Here is a 14,739-nt window from a genome sequence, read left to right as displayed (position 1 = left end):
TGTTATAATTGTCAAGATTTTGGACACTTTGCTGCAAATTGTCCAAAACCAAACCATAGAGTAGAAAAAGCAAACCTTGTGTTCGAAGATGACGAACCAACGCTATTGATGGTTACTACTAAGGATGAAAAAGAGACAACATCCTTAAAAGAAGAAAAGAAAGGAAATGGAATTCTCATTAAGGAAGATGAAATTCCAAAAAGAGAGTTAGATGACATGAAGTCAAAGATAGAAACTGACTTGAGAAGTAAACTAGAGTTTTGGAAGTTTGAAATGCTTCAAGACTTTGGGATAGAGAAACAAGTGTTTGAGAAGAAAATGAGAGATAGGGAGATAGCATTTGAGAAACAAATGCAAAAGGAGTTAAGTAACTTGAAAAAGTTAAGAGATTGTACAAGCAAAGAGATAAAAGAGTTAGAGACAAAAAGAGAAAAGTTTGTGAAAGAGAAACATGGAGTTTTTTCGAATAAGAAACTCCTAGAGGAAGAACCAAGAATTGACAGTGGTGAATGCAAGAAGCATCAAGAGACACCATCAAGATTTCAAAAAGAAAGCAAGATTGAGAAAGAAATCAAGTCAAGACACAAGAAAGTCGAATCTGAAGATCGTGATACAAGAAATGGATTGTCAGAGATTCAAGACTATGAGATGATACAAATGATGGAAGATACCGACAAAGTTAACAAAGATGATCAAGATGAGATTGAAGACAAGAATAAGAGAAGTCAAATCAAGGAAGAAGTTCAAAACATAGTTCATATTAAAGATCAAGTCAAAGGAAATGGAAACAAGCCAAAGTTCAAGGATAAAGATGATGAAGCTTGAAGAAATCAAAGGCATGGATTAATAAATTAGGGAGGAGTGTTGGATACTAATTTATAAATCCATGGAAGTGTCGATGTATAAGTTAAGACGTCTAAAGTGTCAAGAATAAAGCCTACAACCGAATGAAAGATATATGTCGGTTAGGCAGTTACGTTGTGAAGGGACGTGTCGTTTAGAATAGTTGTGTCTGTTAGATATTCATACCGATTAGTAAAGAGGTATGATGGTTCGTATGTGTCTATTGGAAAACTATATATATGTGTAAACCATTTGTAAAAGACGTGTTGTGAAATAAGAAGAAAAGTTTAGTAGTATTGTTATTTCGTGTGAGAGAGGGACAAGGGACCAACAGCTACATTAGCCCACAAATGAAGACTACATGTAATGCAAAATACAAGTGGAGGGACTATATCTTGTGAATTGTGACTTATCAGGCATGAGTTATATGTGGTATACGGTATGGGTATTAAAATCGTACATGAAGTCAAACGGTCAGAGAGTTCCCTCTCATTTACCCTTTGAGTACCTCTTTTAACTATCTATACTATATTATAAAGCAAATCCACTTTTCAACTTTCAACATTCAATTTCAAAAATGTACACATAATAATGCATGATGTACCACACATCAATGCATACAACGTTCTCTCTCCAACATAAATCATTTTATTCTACTAATTCTTTCAAAATCTTTTATCTCAAAAACTGTACATCAATAAATTATAAAAATTATAAGGGTGTTCTTAAAATTTCATGCTCTTTCATTAGAGTTGTCATTCGATATACTTTCGACGAATTTTTAAATTCGGGGGCGAAGCCCGTATGGCTAAGGCATTTGTAGATGCAGATTTGTGTGACAATAGCAACATAGATTTGGTTATCGTTTATGTTTTAGGAACTACGTTTGTAATCATTTAAATAAGAACTTTTGTTGGTATTTAATGATTACGTTTGAACTTCAATATTATATCTGTTTATGTTTTGTACTGTGTTTATGTATTATATATTTTTTTGCAGATATAAGAATGCAGAACCAAGGTTATAAGTGTCTTAGAATACTTAAACGGTGTTTGGACGTTATGTACGGGCGAAATAGACGATCCAAGAAGACACTCCTCGTGCTGACATCAGAATGAAGGTAAGAGGTCTTGGTGGATCGGGTCTTAATCACTTCGTGTGAAGCCCATGTCTACACGAACCAAAACCCTATTAGTATAAATACACACCTAAATCACGAAATTAGGTATTGATGGTTAATGAACTTTTGACGAATTTACGAATTAAGTTGATTAGTACTTCCTGTGTTTTCTAACACGAATTGCTACTTCGTGCGTGACCTTAGGTTGATTAATTACTTGTTAATTGACAAAAGGCAATAGCAATCTACTTATCTCAAGAGGATTCCGCACTCTTGACATAACGAATCACGTCTTATTACGATCCACGCAACCATAGGACTTTACAAGTGGTATCAGATACCAGAAGGTGTAAGATCGTTTGATTTGCTATTGATTGCAAAATCGATTCGAAATTCGTGATTTCTTGAAGAAATTGTTCGTGTTTCGTGCAACCTCGTGCTTACGTCAGCAAGAGATGATCTTCGTGCTCTCCGCGTGACCTAGTGTGTCTTCATGTCACGTCCTTCTAGCGTGACCTCGTGCTCTTCGTGTCACGTGCTTCTAACATGACCTCATGACCTTCGTGTCATGTGATCCTCGTGTGACTTCGTGCCACGTGAACTACATCATTATTTCGTTTGATTTTATCATAAAAAGATTCGAAATGACTACCATACCAGCTGCTGCAAATTCTCCAAATGCCTTACTTATCAGTCAGATGATCATGCACGATCATGAAGTTGGTCGTGGAAACACACCTCCAAAGCTTTTCCGTATGGAGAACTATTGGATGTGGTAAAGACGTTTTGAAGATTACATTTGTCTAACTGATATTGATATGTGGGTTGTGATAACTCAAGGTTTTGATTGGCCTACTTATGAGAAGAATGGAGTAATCGGTAGATACACATATACTGATATGCCGATTGAAGAAAGGAAGAGATGCGTTGTTGAGGGAAAGGCTTTATCCACTCTTACTATGGCCTTACCTCAGGAAAGTGTACACTTGTTCAAAAAGTACTCTACTTCAAAGGACTTATGGGACGCCCTAGAAAGTTATTGTGAGGGTGATACTACTTTGAAGAAAAATCATATTAAACTTCCCAAACGTCAATATGAAGCCTTTAATGGATTGAAAGGAGAATCTCTTGATGAGATTATTACTCGATTCAGTCACTTGTCTACTGAGTTATGATACTTTGAAGTTGTATATCCTCAAACTGAGTTGGTTGAGAAGTTTTTGGATTCACTACCAAAAATATGAACTGATTATGTTCATCACTTACAAGATGACAAGGATTATAGTTCATGGGACTTTGAAATGGTAATTTCCAAACTAAAGAACAGAGATATGAAGAGAAGAACCAAGGATACACACTCGGATTTTACTCAAGATCCATCATATCATGCTCAATTTGTTCATTTGGCAAGTACTAGCTCAGGAAATAATGCATTTTTATGTGGTGCTGAAGCTTCACCAATAGTAGATGCAGATGGACTTACAGGTTATGTTGCTTATGACAATGTGAATACAAATGTCAAGAGCAACACACAATCTTTTCATTCTATGCCGATGAGTATGAGCTCTGCAGAAGGAAGAATGAGTGTGTAGTCAGCCTTCTGTACAGCTCATGAAGCATTTATTGGAGGAAAAGTCACTGATCCTGCATTAATCAATAAGGACTACAATCAAATAGATCCTGATGACTTGAAAGAAATGGATCTACAATGGCAGCTAGCGATGTTAACCATTAAGGACAGAAGGCTCGCTCAAAGAACGGGAAGATTCGTAGGAAATGGCACTAAAGGTTTTGACAAATCCAAGGTGAAATGTTATAATTGCGATGGATTTGGTCATTTTGCTAGAGAGTTTCAACAACCTAAGAGAAGTGATAATACCGTTGCTAGTAGACAAAACTACAATCAAGGCGGTATTACTCCTTCAAACAGTCAGAAAACTCAAGCCATGATAACATTACCTGTTTCTCCACAACAAGCAAGCACTCCTCAGTTTATGGAGTCAAAGGCAGTTGTTGTACAAAATCCAGATGGTACTTATCAATGGGATACACAATTAGAAGATACCTCAAATCATGCTTACATGGTTAAAGTATATGATGAGGTAGCTGCGACTCGAGTATGCTGTGTACTCAAGTGAATATAATGCATCTGAGATAGTGAAGCAAAATGTTCGAAAAGTTGCTGAGACTGTGAGATCTGAGAGTGATGTTGTGACTGCTGTTAGAACATCTGAAGAAAAGGTGGAGTCATCTAAGCCAGTTGATCACCTATCTAAGAAGAGCATTGAAGATCAAATGAAGAATTTTGTGGTACCTGAAGGTATGACAACTGAAGATTTCGTTGCATACATGGCAAATTGCAAAGCTGCAGATCAAAAGGTATCATGTTCATTACTTTCAATTGTCGATGTCTATAGAATAGTATCTGATTTGAAACTTGTGGTGTCAAAACTTAAAGAAAATTTAGTTAGTTTAGCTACTGCAAATGTTGTTCTTAAGAAGGAAAATAACATGTCTAAAGATTTTGATTTACTTCTACAACGAGATCACCAACTAACCAATTTAGATTTTGATCCTAATGAATTGGTATACTACACTTTGAAAGACTGTGATACAATTTTCTATGATAGAGAAGTATCTATAACTAGGATTCAACCTAAGTCAATAATTGATAAAGTTTGGTATGTAGAACATAAAGAAGAATGGTTGGCAGAACTAATTTCATATAAGGATAGACATTATGCTTCATTTAAGCCAGTAAGATCTATTGATGATGCAATACAAACATTAGATACTATAGATGAAATGAAGGAATATGGAATACCGATCCCTGAAATAGAATATGGTCACTCTAGAAAACAACAAGCAAAAAAATGTTATACTTGTCATGAGAGAAGTTATATAGCTAATGAATGTCCAAATAAAAAGGTCAAGAATCCTAAGAATGACAGTCAAGTCAAGTCAAAGGATGTCGATGAAAGTCCTAATACTAAAGGGAAGGGTAAACTAGTTGATCAGGTAACTTCAACACAATTTATGAGTGCATATAAAAGGAATTACTATGAGGGGTATGCGAAAAGACATCCTGATAATGCAAATGCACATAATTATGTTAAGTTACTTAAATATTTGTCTTATGGTGAGTCTGGTGTGATAGGTCAAGGGAATAATTCCAATAGATCTAAGACCCCCAAACGACAGGGACCTTCACAGAATACTACTATTAGTAGTGGAAGTCCGAGTCGATCTCGTACACCTCAAAGGAGTAATTCACCTAGGAATAAGATGGCTCAACAGATTCGATCACCCCCTTCTAGAATTAATAGTTCGTCTAAATTCTATGATCGATTCAGGAATCAACCTAGATATGGTACTAATTCACCAAGGAATTCTCCTCCAAAGGCTCGTTTCAGTTCACCTAAGAAACAGTCTATGACATCATCTTCATCCAAGGCTCCGTTACAGAGCGATGGATATTGGACCGAATTAATTATTAGAGATGAATTCGGCAAACCTAAACCTTAGAAGGTTTGGGTTCCTTTCAGAAACTAACTATCTTATTGTCGTATGTGCAGGGAGAACCAAGGAAGCCTATTAGTCTTTGGTATGTTGACAGTGGATGCTCTCGGCACATGACAGGGGACAAGAAAGTGTTGTCCAACTATGAAGATATAAATGGTTCTTATGTTAGTTTCGCAGCTCCCATGGGTGGCAACATCTCGGGTCAAGGTAATGTTGTCAATAGGAAGATTACGCTGGAAAAAGTCAATTATGTGGAACAGTTATCTCATAATCTTATGAGTGTTTCTCAGATTTGTGACAAGGGTAATCATGTCCATTTTACTGAGAAAGAAGCACTTATTTTAAAACCGGGATATGTTATTCCTGAAGACTGGGTCCTGCTGAAAGCTCGTAGGAAGAGAGACATCTATGGCCTTCTGTTAGGTGTTGATAATCCTAAAGAGTTAGTTTGTTTATTAATGAAAGCAAACGAATCTGAATCGTTACTATGGCATAGAAGAATGGGACATATTCATTTCCGAAATATGAATAAAATCGTAAAACATGGTTTGGTTGAAGGTGTTCCCATTAAACCGTTTGAAATGGAAGACAAATGTGTACCTTGTCTGCAAGGGAAACAACAAAAGTCTGCCCATAAACCGAAGCAAGAAAATTCTATTGCCAACCCATTTGAGCTACTTCACATGGATTTATTTGGTCCAGTGAATGTAAGAAGTATCGGTCGGATGTATTACTGTTTGGTGGTTACTGATGACTACTCGAGATTCTCATGGGTATTCTTTCTTCAAACTCCGCAGATTTTGATAAACTTCTTTGTTGAAACTGAAAATGTTTGTGGAGTTCGTGTTAAGATAATCAGGAGTGACAAGGGAACTAAATTTAAGAATAAGACATTGGAAGTCTTTTGTTTGTCCAAAGGAATCCAACATCAATTCAGTGCACCGTATGAACCACAACAGAATGAAGTTGTTGAAAGAAAGAATAGGACTCTAATTGAAACAACCAGAACAATGCTTGCTGATTCAGGGCTCCCAACTATGTTTTAGGGGGAGGAAGTGAATACAGCTTGTCATATTTTAAATATGGTTTCTGTAGTTAAGCGTCATAATAAGACATGTTATGAGCTTCTAAATAAGAAGAAACCAAATTTACAGAATGTTGAACCATTTGGTGTACCATGTACTTTCTTGAAATATCTACCTCAGTCAAAGTTTGATCCAAAGGTTGAAGAGGGATTTTTAATGGGTTATAAACCGGGTACTCCAATTCGAAGGGTTTACAACAAATTGACCGGCAAAGTTGACTTGGGTACAAATGTCAAGATTGTCAGTCATAAACCCGCTGTTCATTCTGGAACTGGCAAGAATTTCGATTATGACAGTGTATTTCGTTCATTACACGGTCCTGCTTCTTATTCAGATCCTGAAACAGTGGATGATGTGATCATTTTAATTAATCTTATGGATTATTCCACTACTCCTACATCTTCTCCGGCTCAAAATGTTGATACTACTCCAACCAAAGTCCAGTCTACTGTTATTGGCGAAGGTAGTAAGGACAAGAATAAGCCAACAGATTCAGATGATTGTTAACCCGAGAATACTACACAACTTACTCCGTCAAAGGTTTCACTGACTGATGATGATCCTATTTCTGAAGAATCGAAAGATGATTTTAGTTCTCCTGAGTTTCAGATTAAAACGAATTTAGGAGAAAGTTTGAATGTTGATTGAGTTCCTCAATATCGAGTTAATAAGGATCATCCAGTTGAAAATATTCTTGGTAATGCTACACAACCTGTTTTAACAAGAAATCAGTTGAATAAGGAACTAACTAGTTTGTTTTGTGAAGTGAAAGACACTGGGCTAATAACTGAGTGTTTATATTCTGGTTTATTTCACAAGTAGAACCTAAGAATATTAAGGCAGCACTTCAAGATCCTTGTTAGGTTGAAGCTATGCAAGAAGAATTAGCTCAATTCCAAAAACTTGGAGTATGGGAGTTAGTAGATGTGCCTAGAAATAAAGAACCAATTGGAACTCGTTGGGTATTTAAATGCAAACGAGATGACAAAGGGGTCGTTACTAGGAACAAGGCGCATTTAGTAGTTCAGGGGTTTGCACAACGAGAAGGATATGACTATAACGAAACTTTTGCACCAGTTGCTAGAAAATGAAGCTATAAGGTTATTTTCAGCCTATGCTAGTTTCAAGGGTATAAAGGTGTATCAGTTAGACGTTAAAAGTGCTTTCTTGTATGGTTAAGTGAAAGAAGAAGTATATGTTCACCAACCACCGGGGTTTGAAGATCCTAACTATCCAAGAAGAGCATATCGACTTGATAAGGCTCTTTATGGATTACATCAAGCACCCAGAGTGTGGTATGAGAAGTTGTCGACACATTTGTTGACAAATGGTTTTTCAAGAGGTTCGATAGACAGCACATTGTTTATCAAATGGAGGAAGCGAGATTATTTAACTGTACAAGTTTATATGGATGATATCATTTTTGGTTTATCTAACACAAAGATGTGCAAAGAGTTTGAAATGAGCATGAAAAAGGAATTTGAAATGAGTGCTATGGGGGAACTTCAATTCTTCCTCGGACTGCAAGTTGATCAAAGGAAAGATGGGTTTTTCATACACCAGTCTAAGTATGTCGATGACATCTTGGAGAGGTTTCAAATGTTAAAATCCAAGACATATGGTACTCCTATTCAGGAGAATCATGGTTTAGGAGTTCTTAATCCGAAAGATGAACTTGTGGATGCAACTTATTATCGTGCTATTATTGGCTCATTGATGTATCTGACTGCTTTGCGTCCAGATATTATGTTTGCTGTTTGTCTATGTGCTAGATTTCAAGCTAGTCCGAAAGACTCACATTTGGTTGTAGCAAAACGTATTCTACGTTATCTTAAGGGAAACCAATGACTTGGTCTATGGTATCCTATTGGAGGAACGTTTGATTTTGTTGCATATACTGATTCGGACATTGGCGGTTGTAACAATGACATGAAATCTACAACTGGAGGTTGTCAGTTTTTAGGAGGAAGATTAGTATCGTGACAATGCAAGAAGCAGACATGTGTTGCTCAGTCTTCATGTCAGGCAGAGTATATGGATGCTGGTAGCTATTGTTCCCAGGTATTGTGGATTCAGCAACAACTTCGTGACTATGGTATGGATTTTCTTGATACTCCTATTATAATAGACAATAAGTCAGCTATAGAAATTACTAATAACCCTGTCATGCATAAGGTCACCAAGCATATTGATATTAGGCATTATTTCTTGCGTGATTGTTCCCAAAAGAAGTTAATTCATTTTGAGAAGATTATAACTGATGATAATTTAGCTGATCTGCATACCAAAGCATTTGATAAGACTCGATTTGAGAAGTTAATTCTTCTCAATGGGATGAAGAATGTTGATTCATATTAAATCTCTCAAAGAACTGATTTTGTAAGTTTGTGTCTGTATATAACTAGTCATAAAAATACAAAAAGAGTTCTTAGTGTCATGAAAATTAAAAAAATGTGAAAAATCAGAAAATCAAAAGAAATATAATAGAGATTTAAGTTGATGTTGTCAGATGATTAGATGTGAAGATACTTAGCTCTTAAGTCTGCTTAATCGTAATATAACTGCTTAGTTCAGTGATTACAATTTGGGATATATTGGTAGACACAAAGTACCAAGGTTTCCTTCAATCTGAACTTAATCTATACAATGTTCTTGTAGGAAACATATTCAGATATATGGCTGAGAATGCTTGCTTTTCAGTAATGAATTGATTTAGTCCTTAGATTCTTTGAAAGATCTAGCATTATTATAGGATTTATTTAATATGTAGGCAAAAACCTCTACAAATCATGAGCATGAAAGTTAAAATGTGATATTGTTTATGCAAATGAAATGAATGTTAATTAAGGGGCTAATGTGGTCTTTGAGATTTGGACAAGTATGTCCTAGGGGTGTCTTTGTATACCTAGTCTACCTAAAGCTTCCAACTTGTGATAGGTTGTCAGAAAGTTCGCTACACGAGTCTCATAGAAAATCAAGGGTTCCTTATAAATAATGAAATGCAAAAGCAAATAATGTTAAATCACAAACTATATAAATGTTGTTATCTAAAAAGATGTCTCATGGTTTGTTTAAGGATGTTTTTGAATATATATTAACTATTTGTTATCTTAGTGCTTGTATCGATTACGGAAGTATATATGAGTGTGGGTCACATAAGTTCACAAACTAATGTGTGGCATGAGTAACTTACTAAGTTACATGGTGATTGTCCTTGGCTCAAGTAATACGAAAGTGTCACAACTGAAAGGAATCTGGAAGTACCGAGTGTTTAAGAGGATAAATATACCGGTAATCGTGATTGGGTCACTGTTCATACCTAAAAATAAGAGAATTATTTCTCACTACAGACTTATGTAAATGCTAATCTTATCTAATCTGGAAAAAACTTAAGATTTCTTGTAAATAAATAAAGTAGTTTAGTTATTTTTTATTTTGCTTTATTTTTTATTTTTATTTTGTTTTTGTTATAAGTGTGAGTTTGTGTGTCAAACTACTTCTTATTGCACGAGAAATTTAATAAGCATCTGATAATTCCATAGAAAACTATGATTCTTAGTTAATTATATGATCTTGTTGCTTGTGATATAAATGTTTAAAAGATGGACTTTCTAATATAGACATAAGTTTTTTAAGTTTAGAAAATGGTTTTGTTTTGAAAATTGACAAGTCAAAATATTTTTGAGTGTGTTTCAAGTAAATTTTTTGAAATTTCAATTGTTTTTGGTTGATAAGTATGCCTGACAAAGATTGGACTTGACTTAGAGTGTTTAAACTGCTTGCTAGGTTAACGTTATGATTGTTTTGCATATTTATTTTGTTGATTTTGATGCATTGATGAAGTTTGTTAAGTGTGCAGGAAATAGCTATCAAATTTCATTTCCATTCTTGAAAGTGCAGTTGGATCGATCAAATAGTGACCAATTCGACTATGAAAGTGCGGAATGCATCATGTAGTATAATTTTCTGGGAAAACTCATTTACATGAAACATTGGTATTCATGTAAATCATTTTGTGTTATCAAGATCACAACCTAAGACGTAAAGTGATAGGTTGTTGATATGATAACTTGAATGCATTATTCATTAAATGTGTTTTGATGTAAGTTTGCATTTGTTAAGTTAAGCATCAATGATGAAATAATCGATTTTATTTCAAGATTATAATGTAAGATTTATTTCGTACATTATTTTAATGACATGTTAAGTACGGATGATTTATGTTAAGATTACATTTACGAGCAGATCCGAGTTTCCGGTAACGAGTATCTACACGTTTATGTTTTCTAGAATTTTTTTGTAAATTTTTCCTTTTTTGATTTTCTGGAGAAATTAACAAAATTTGAAGTTCGTAGCTCTTCCTTGCGCGAACTATTCATTCGTTCCTATTTCAATCGATTTCTTACTTGTTTCTTGTTAACCATCCAGATTTGTTGGTATAATTCCAATATAGGATCAATTATTGATGTTTTAACTTTGAAAATCATCGAATTTAAGTCGTTATAATGCCCGATTTTCGAACTTTCCTTCGCGTGAACATGAACATGGACGAACCAAGGATTGAATCTACGATTTTTGATGATTTGACTTAAAATTGGACGTAAAATTGGATTAATTGATGTTTGTACACCTTAAACCTAACAAAAGTTCCCATTAAAATGTCTAAAATCAAGATTAATTGAAGAAGTTATGGTTCGGTCACTATTCACACGAAGCAGATGAAGGACACGAAGAGCATGTCATTTCGTGTTCATAAAATCGATTTTAAATTGACTTCTGGGCATTTAAACAATGAAATTCATGAAAAACAAGTCCAAGATAATGTTTATGATTGATTTCGATCGATTTAGACATCATATGGAGATGTTTTCCATGAACACGAAGGTCAGCTCGTGCTGACGTCTTCACGAAGAGGCTAAGCCATGTGCTGACATCATCACGAAGCAAATCGTGATTTTTATTTAATTTTTAGTTTTGCTTTCTTGTAGTTTTTCGTTTGTTTTGTGCAGGTATGGCAGGACAAGGTGCTAATGCTCGTGTGTTTGTCAAGGAGCACAATATTGCGATTGATCTCAGCATTACTTAATTGGGATGTACACCAGAGTTTCACGGTGTCCACCAGTTTCTCGCACGTTCACGTATTCATTTTGCTTTGACCAAGAACCCTCCGTTGGTCATAAGTCTCTTTCGACAGTTTTGGAATTCAGCTAGACCAGTGTAGATGGGTGATCATACTGTCATTCGCACTACTGTTGGCGAGCGTACTTTCTCGTTCTTAGCTGGAGACTTAAGGACTATCTTATACTTAGGGGATGTTGACATAAAGCAAGGTCCGACGGATTTCGCCGAATCTTTTTGTGATGGTGCTCTAAGAGGTATGGGTTATACTGGTGATATTACACACCCATATCGTAAGAATCATATTAGAGGCAAATTGAAGTCGCTTGCCTACTATCTTTTGAGGTCCATTAGTCATCGAAGTGCAGGTCATGATCAGATGAATATCTTTACTGCTTCACAGATGGTTGCTCTAGTGCTGAACAAGCCTTACAACTTTTCTCAATACATATTTGATAATTTCATTAAGCAGTTGAGAGGATTTGGAAGTGACATGAAGTTCTTTTTATTTCTGAGATTTGTGATGATAATCATTCGGCATTTCACAGGTGATCTATCTTAAGACGGTCCTACGTTTAATTTAGGTCGTCTTACTCATAAAGTGTTTGTTGAGAGTATGAGACACTTATCGGGTGCAAATGTTCCGGATCATGTTGATAATCCACCATTGTTCGAACATTTGACTAATCCTAACTATGTTGCTCCTTGACAAGGTTGGAAAGATGAAGAACCCGTTGCTGCTGATGATGATGATGATGATCAGGCTCAAGATGGTCCTCAAGAAGAGCGAGCTGATCAGTTTGAGGGGCTTAATGATGTTCCTTTGTATGCTGAGAATCTGGAGAATGATCCAGATATGGATGCTCTTATGCAGGATGTTGATGATCCTGCAAATCTCTTTTCAGAGTTGATATTTCCACTACTGCTCCAGTTGGTGATGATGTTGGTCCTTCTGAGTTACCAGTTACTGTTAATGCTTGTGATGACTCAGAAGAAGATGGAGAAGAGGTAGATAGACTACCAAAGAGAAGAAGAAGACAAGGAAAAGGAGTTGATGTTGTGGAGAGATTGCAAACTTCTCAGCAATCACAGGCTGAAGTTGATAGAGAATTTGCTGCTTATAATGAAGCTATGGAGATATCTCATGCACCTAACTTGGGTGATACTCCATCCGTTGTTGCTTTAAGAGCTTCAGTTTCTGATATTCCTGTTTAGGTGTCTGCTACTTCTGCTGGTATTTCTGTTGGAGAGAAAAGACCGAGAACCAGGTTTATAATAAGAGTAATTGGTTCTCAACCTCAAATTATCACTAAGGCTACAACTGTTACGATTCCTACTGCTCCGGAGTCTACAGTTCGTCAAGAGCCAGAGCCGACAGTTGTTGTTCCTAGGCCTTCTTCTACTTCTATTCAGGCCACAGTTTCTGTTTATACTGTCATGGGTCATCTGTTGGCACCTTTGCAAAGGCCTCAGATGCCTCAATCAGAAAGTTTAAGTGCTCGTATGCCTTCGTTTAAGCTACGATGCCACCGCATGCCTTTACATCTGATGTTGCTTCTACTTCACGCCCAGTTGTGCCTGTTCAAGTGCAACTGAGTCGTATTGTTTCTGAGAAGAAGATGTTAGAGATGCGGGTTACAGCTTTGGAGAGTCAGCTAAAGCTCCAAGCTGCTAAGCATCAAGAAGAGATGGACTTAATGACTGCTCTTGTTCATTCTCTTAGTTCTAGACTTGACCAATTCTTGGCTCAAGGGGGAGATAAGGATGGTTGTAAGGATGATGAGCTAGCTAAGAAGACTAGATATGATGATCATGAAGATCAAGATCCAGCTCAAGATCCAAACCAAGGACTACCAAATATTGGTGAGCCAGAGAATCAGGGTCAAGGTCAAGATGCTGATGCTGATGCTGTGATTACTTCAGAGATTGCAAATATTCAGGGGGAGTCACCAAGACAGACAGGGTTAGAGATTGCTGGAATAGCTGGTGCTAGTACATATGGGACTCAGAAAGATAAAGGAAAAGTTGTGGTGGTTGCTCCAGATGCAGATCCTAATGATGGTCCAGAGTCAACAGAAGATGAGGAAGATTCCAATTCAGGTAAATCCAATTCTGATTCTAAGAATCCTGATTATCACAATCCACGGAGAGTAAATTCAGAACAAAATAGAATAGAAAAGGAGATTCGAGAAAAGTTCGCGAATGATCCTCATAATCTTGTTAAAGCTGAATCGAAAGTATGGGAGAATCTTAGCATAGAGATTAATCAAGCTGATATAGACCTTGATAGTGATCAATGGTCAGATTCAGATGGTCATTGGAGAGAGAGAAGACAACTAAGGATTTTAAATCACATGTCGTCTGGCTCTGAAAAAGATGATTCTGATGATCCTGAAGATTCAGATTACTTACCTTAATGTTAATGATTTTTGTACTTAGATAATGTTTATAAGATAAATATTAATGTTTTAAGTTGTTACATTATATTTATGATATAACATTTGTATAGGTTAAAATAGATAAAGATTATAAGATAAATATTGATGTATGATTACATTATATTTATGGTATAGTATTATTTATTTTAATTTCTTTTATGTATTTATACTAATTACTATGTCTTGACTTATATGTTTTATGTTCTTTGTCTTTGTATATTTGAACTATTAAATTGCAGATAAGATCCAAATAGGCGCATTGAATGGTATTGATGCTGTTGATGATGATTTAGATAGTATCAATGATGAAGATCTGGAAGAAGAAGAACTTATTTCTTCGGAAGCCGATAGGAAAAGGTTGCTTGACATACCTTATGATTTTGATCGAGTCTTTAATGAAGAATTTCAAGTTGAACCTATAGCTGAAGTGGAACATCTTAGAGATAATCCAGTCATAAATAGTCCAGATGATCCAAGGAATGTTGCAAGTTTAAGGTTTGTTGTGTCTGCAAATATAGTTGATGAAGGACATGACAATATATTTGATTTATACTGGAATATAGATGCTACACGAGAGGTTAATCTTCAAAGATTTAATATACCTCTGGTGCAG

This window comes from Erigeron canadensis, chromosome 9, assembly GCF_010389155.1.
Source record: "Erigeron canadensis isolate Cc75 chromosome 9, C_canadensis_v1, whole genome shotgun sequence".
In the NCBI taxonomy this organism is placed as follows: domain Eukaryota; kingdom Viridiplantae; phylum Streptophyta; class Magnoliopsida; order Asterales; family Asteraceae; genus Erigeron; species Erigeron canadensis.
The sequence above is the reverse complement of the archived record's forward strand: the minus strand, read 5'-3'. Positions refer to the sequence as shown.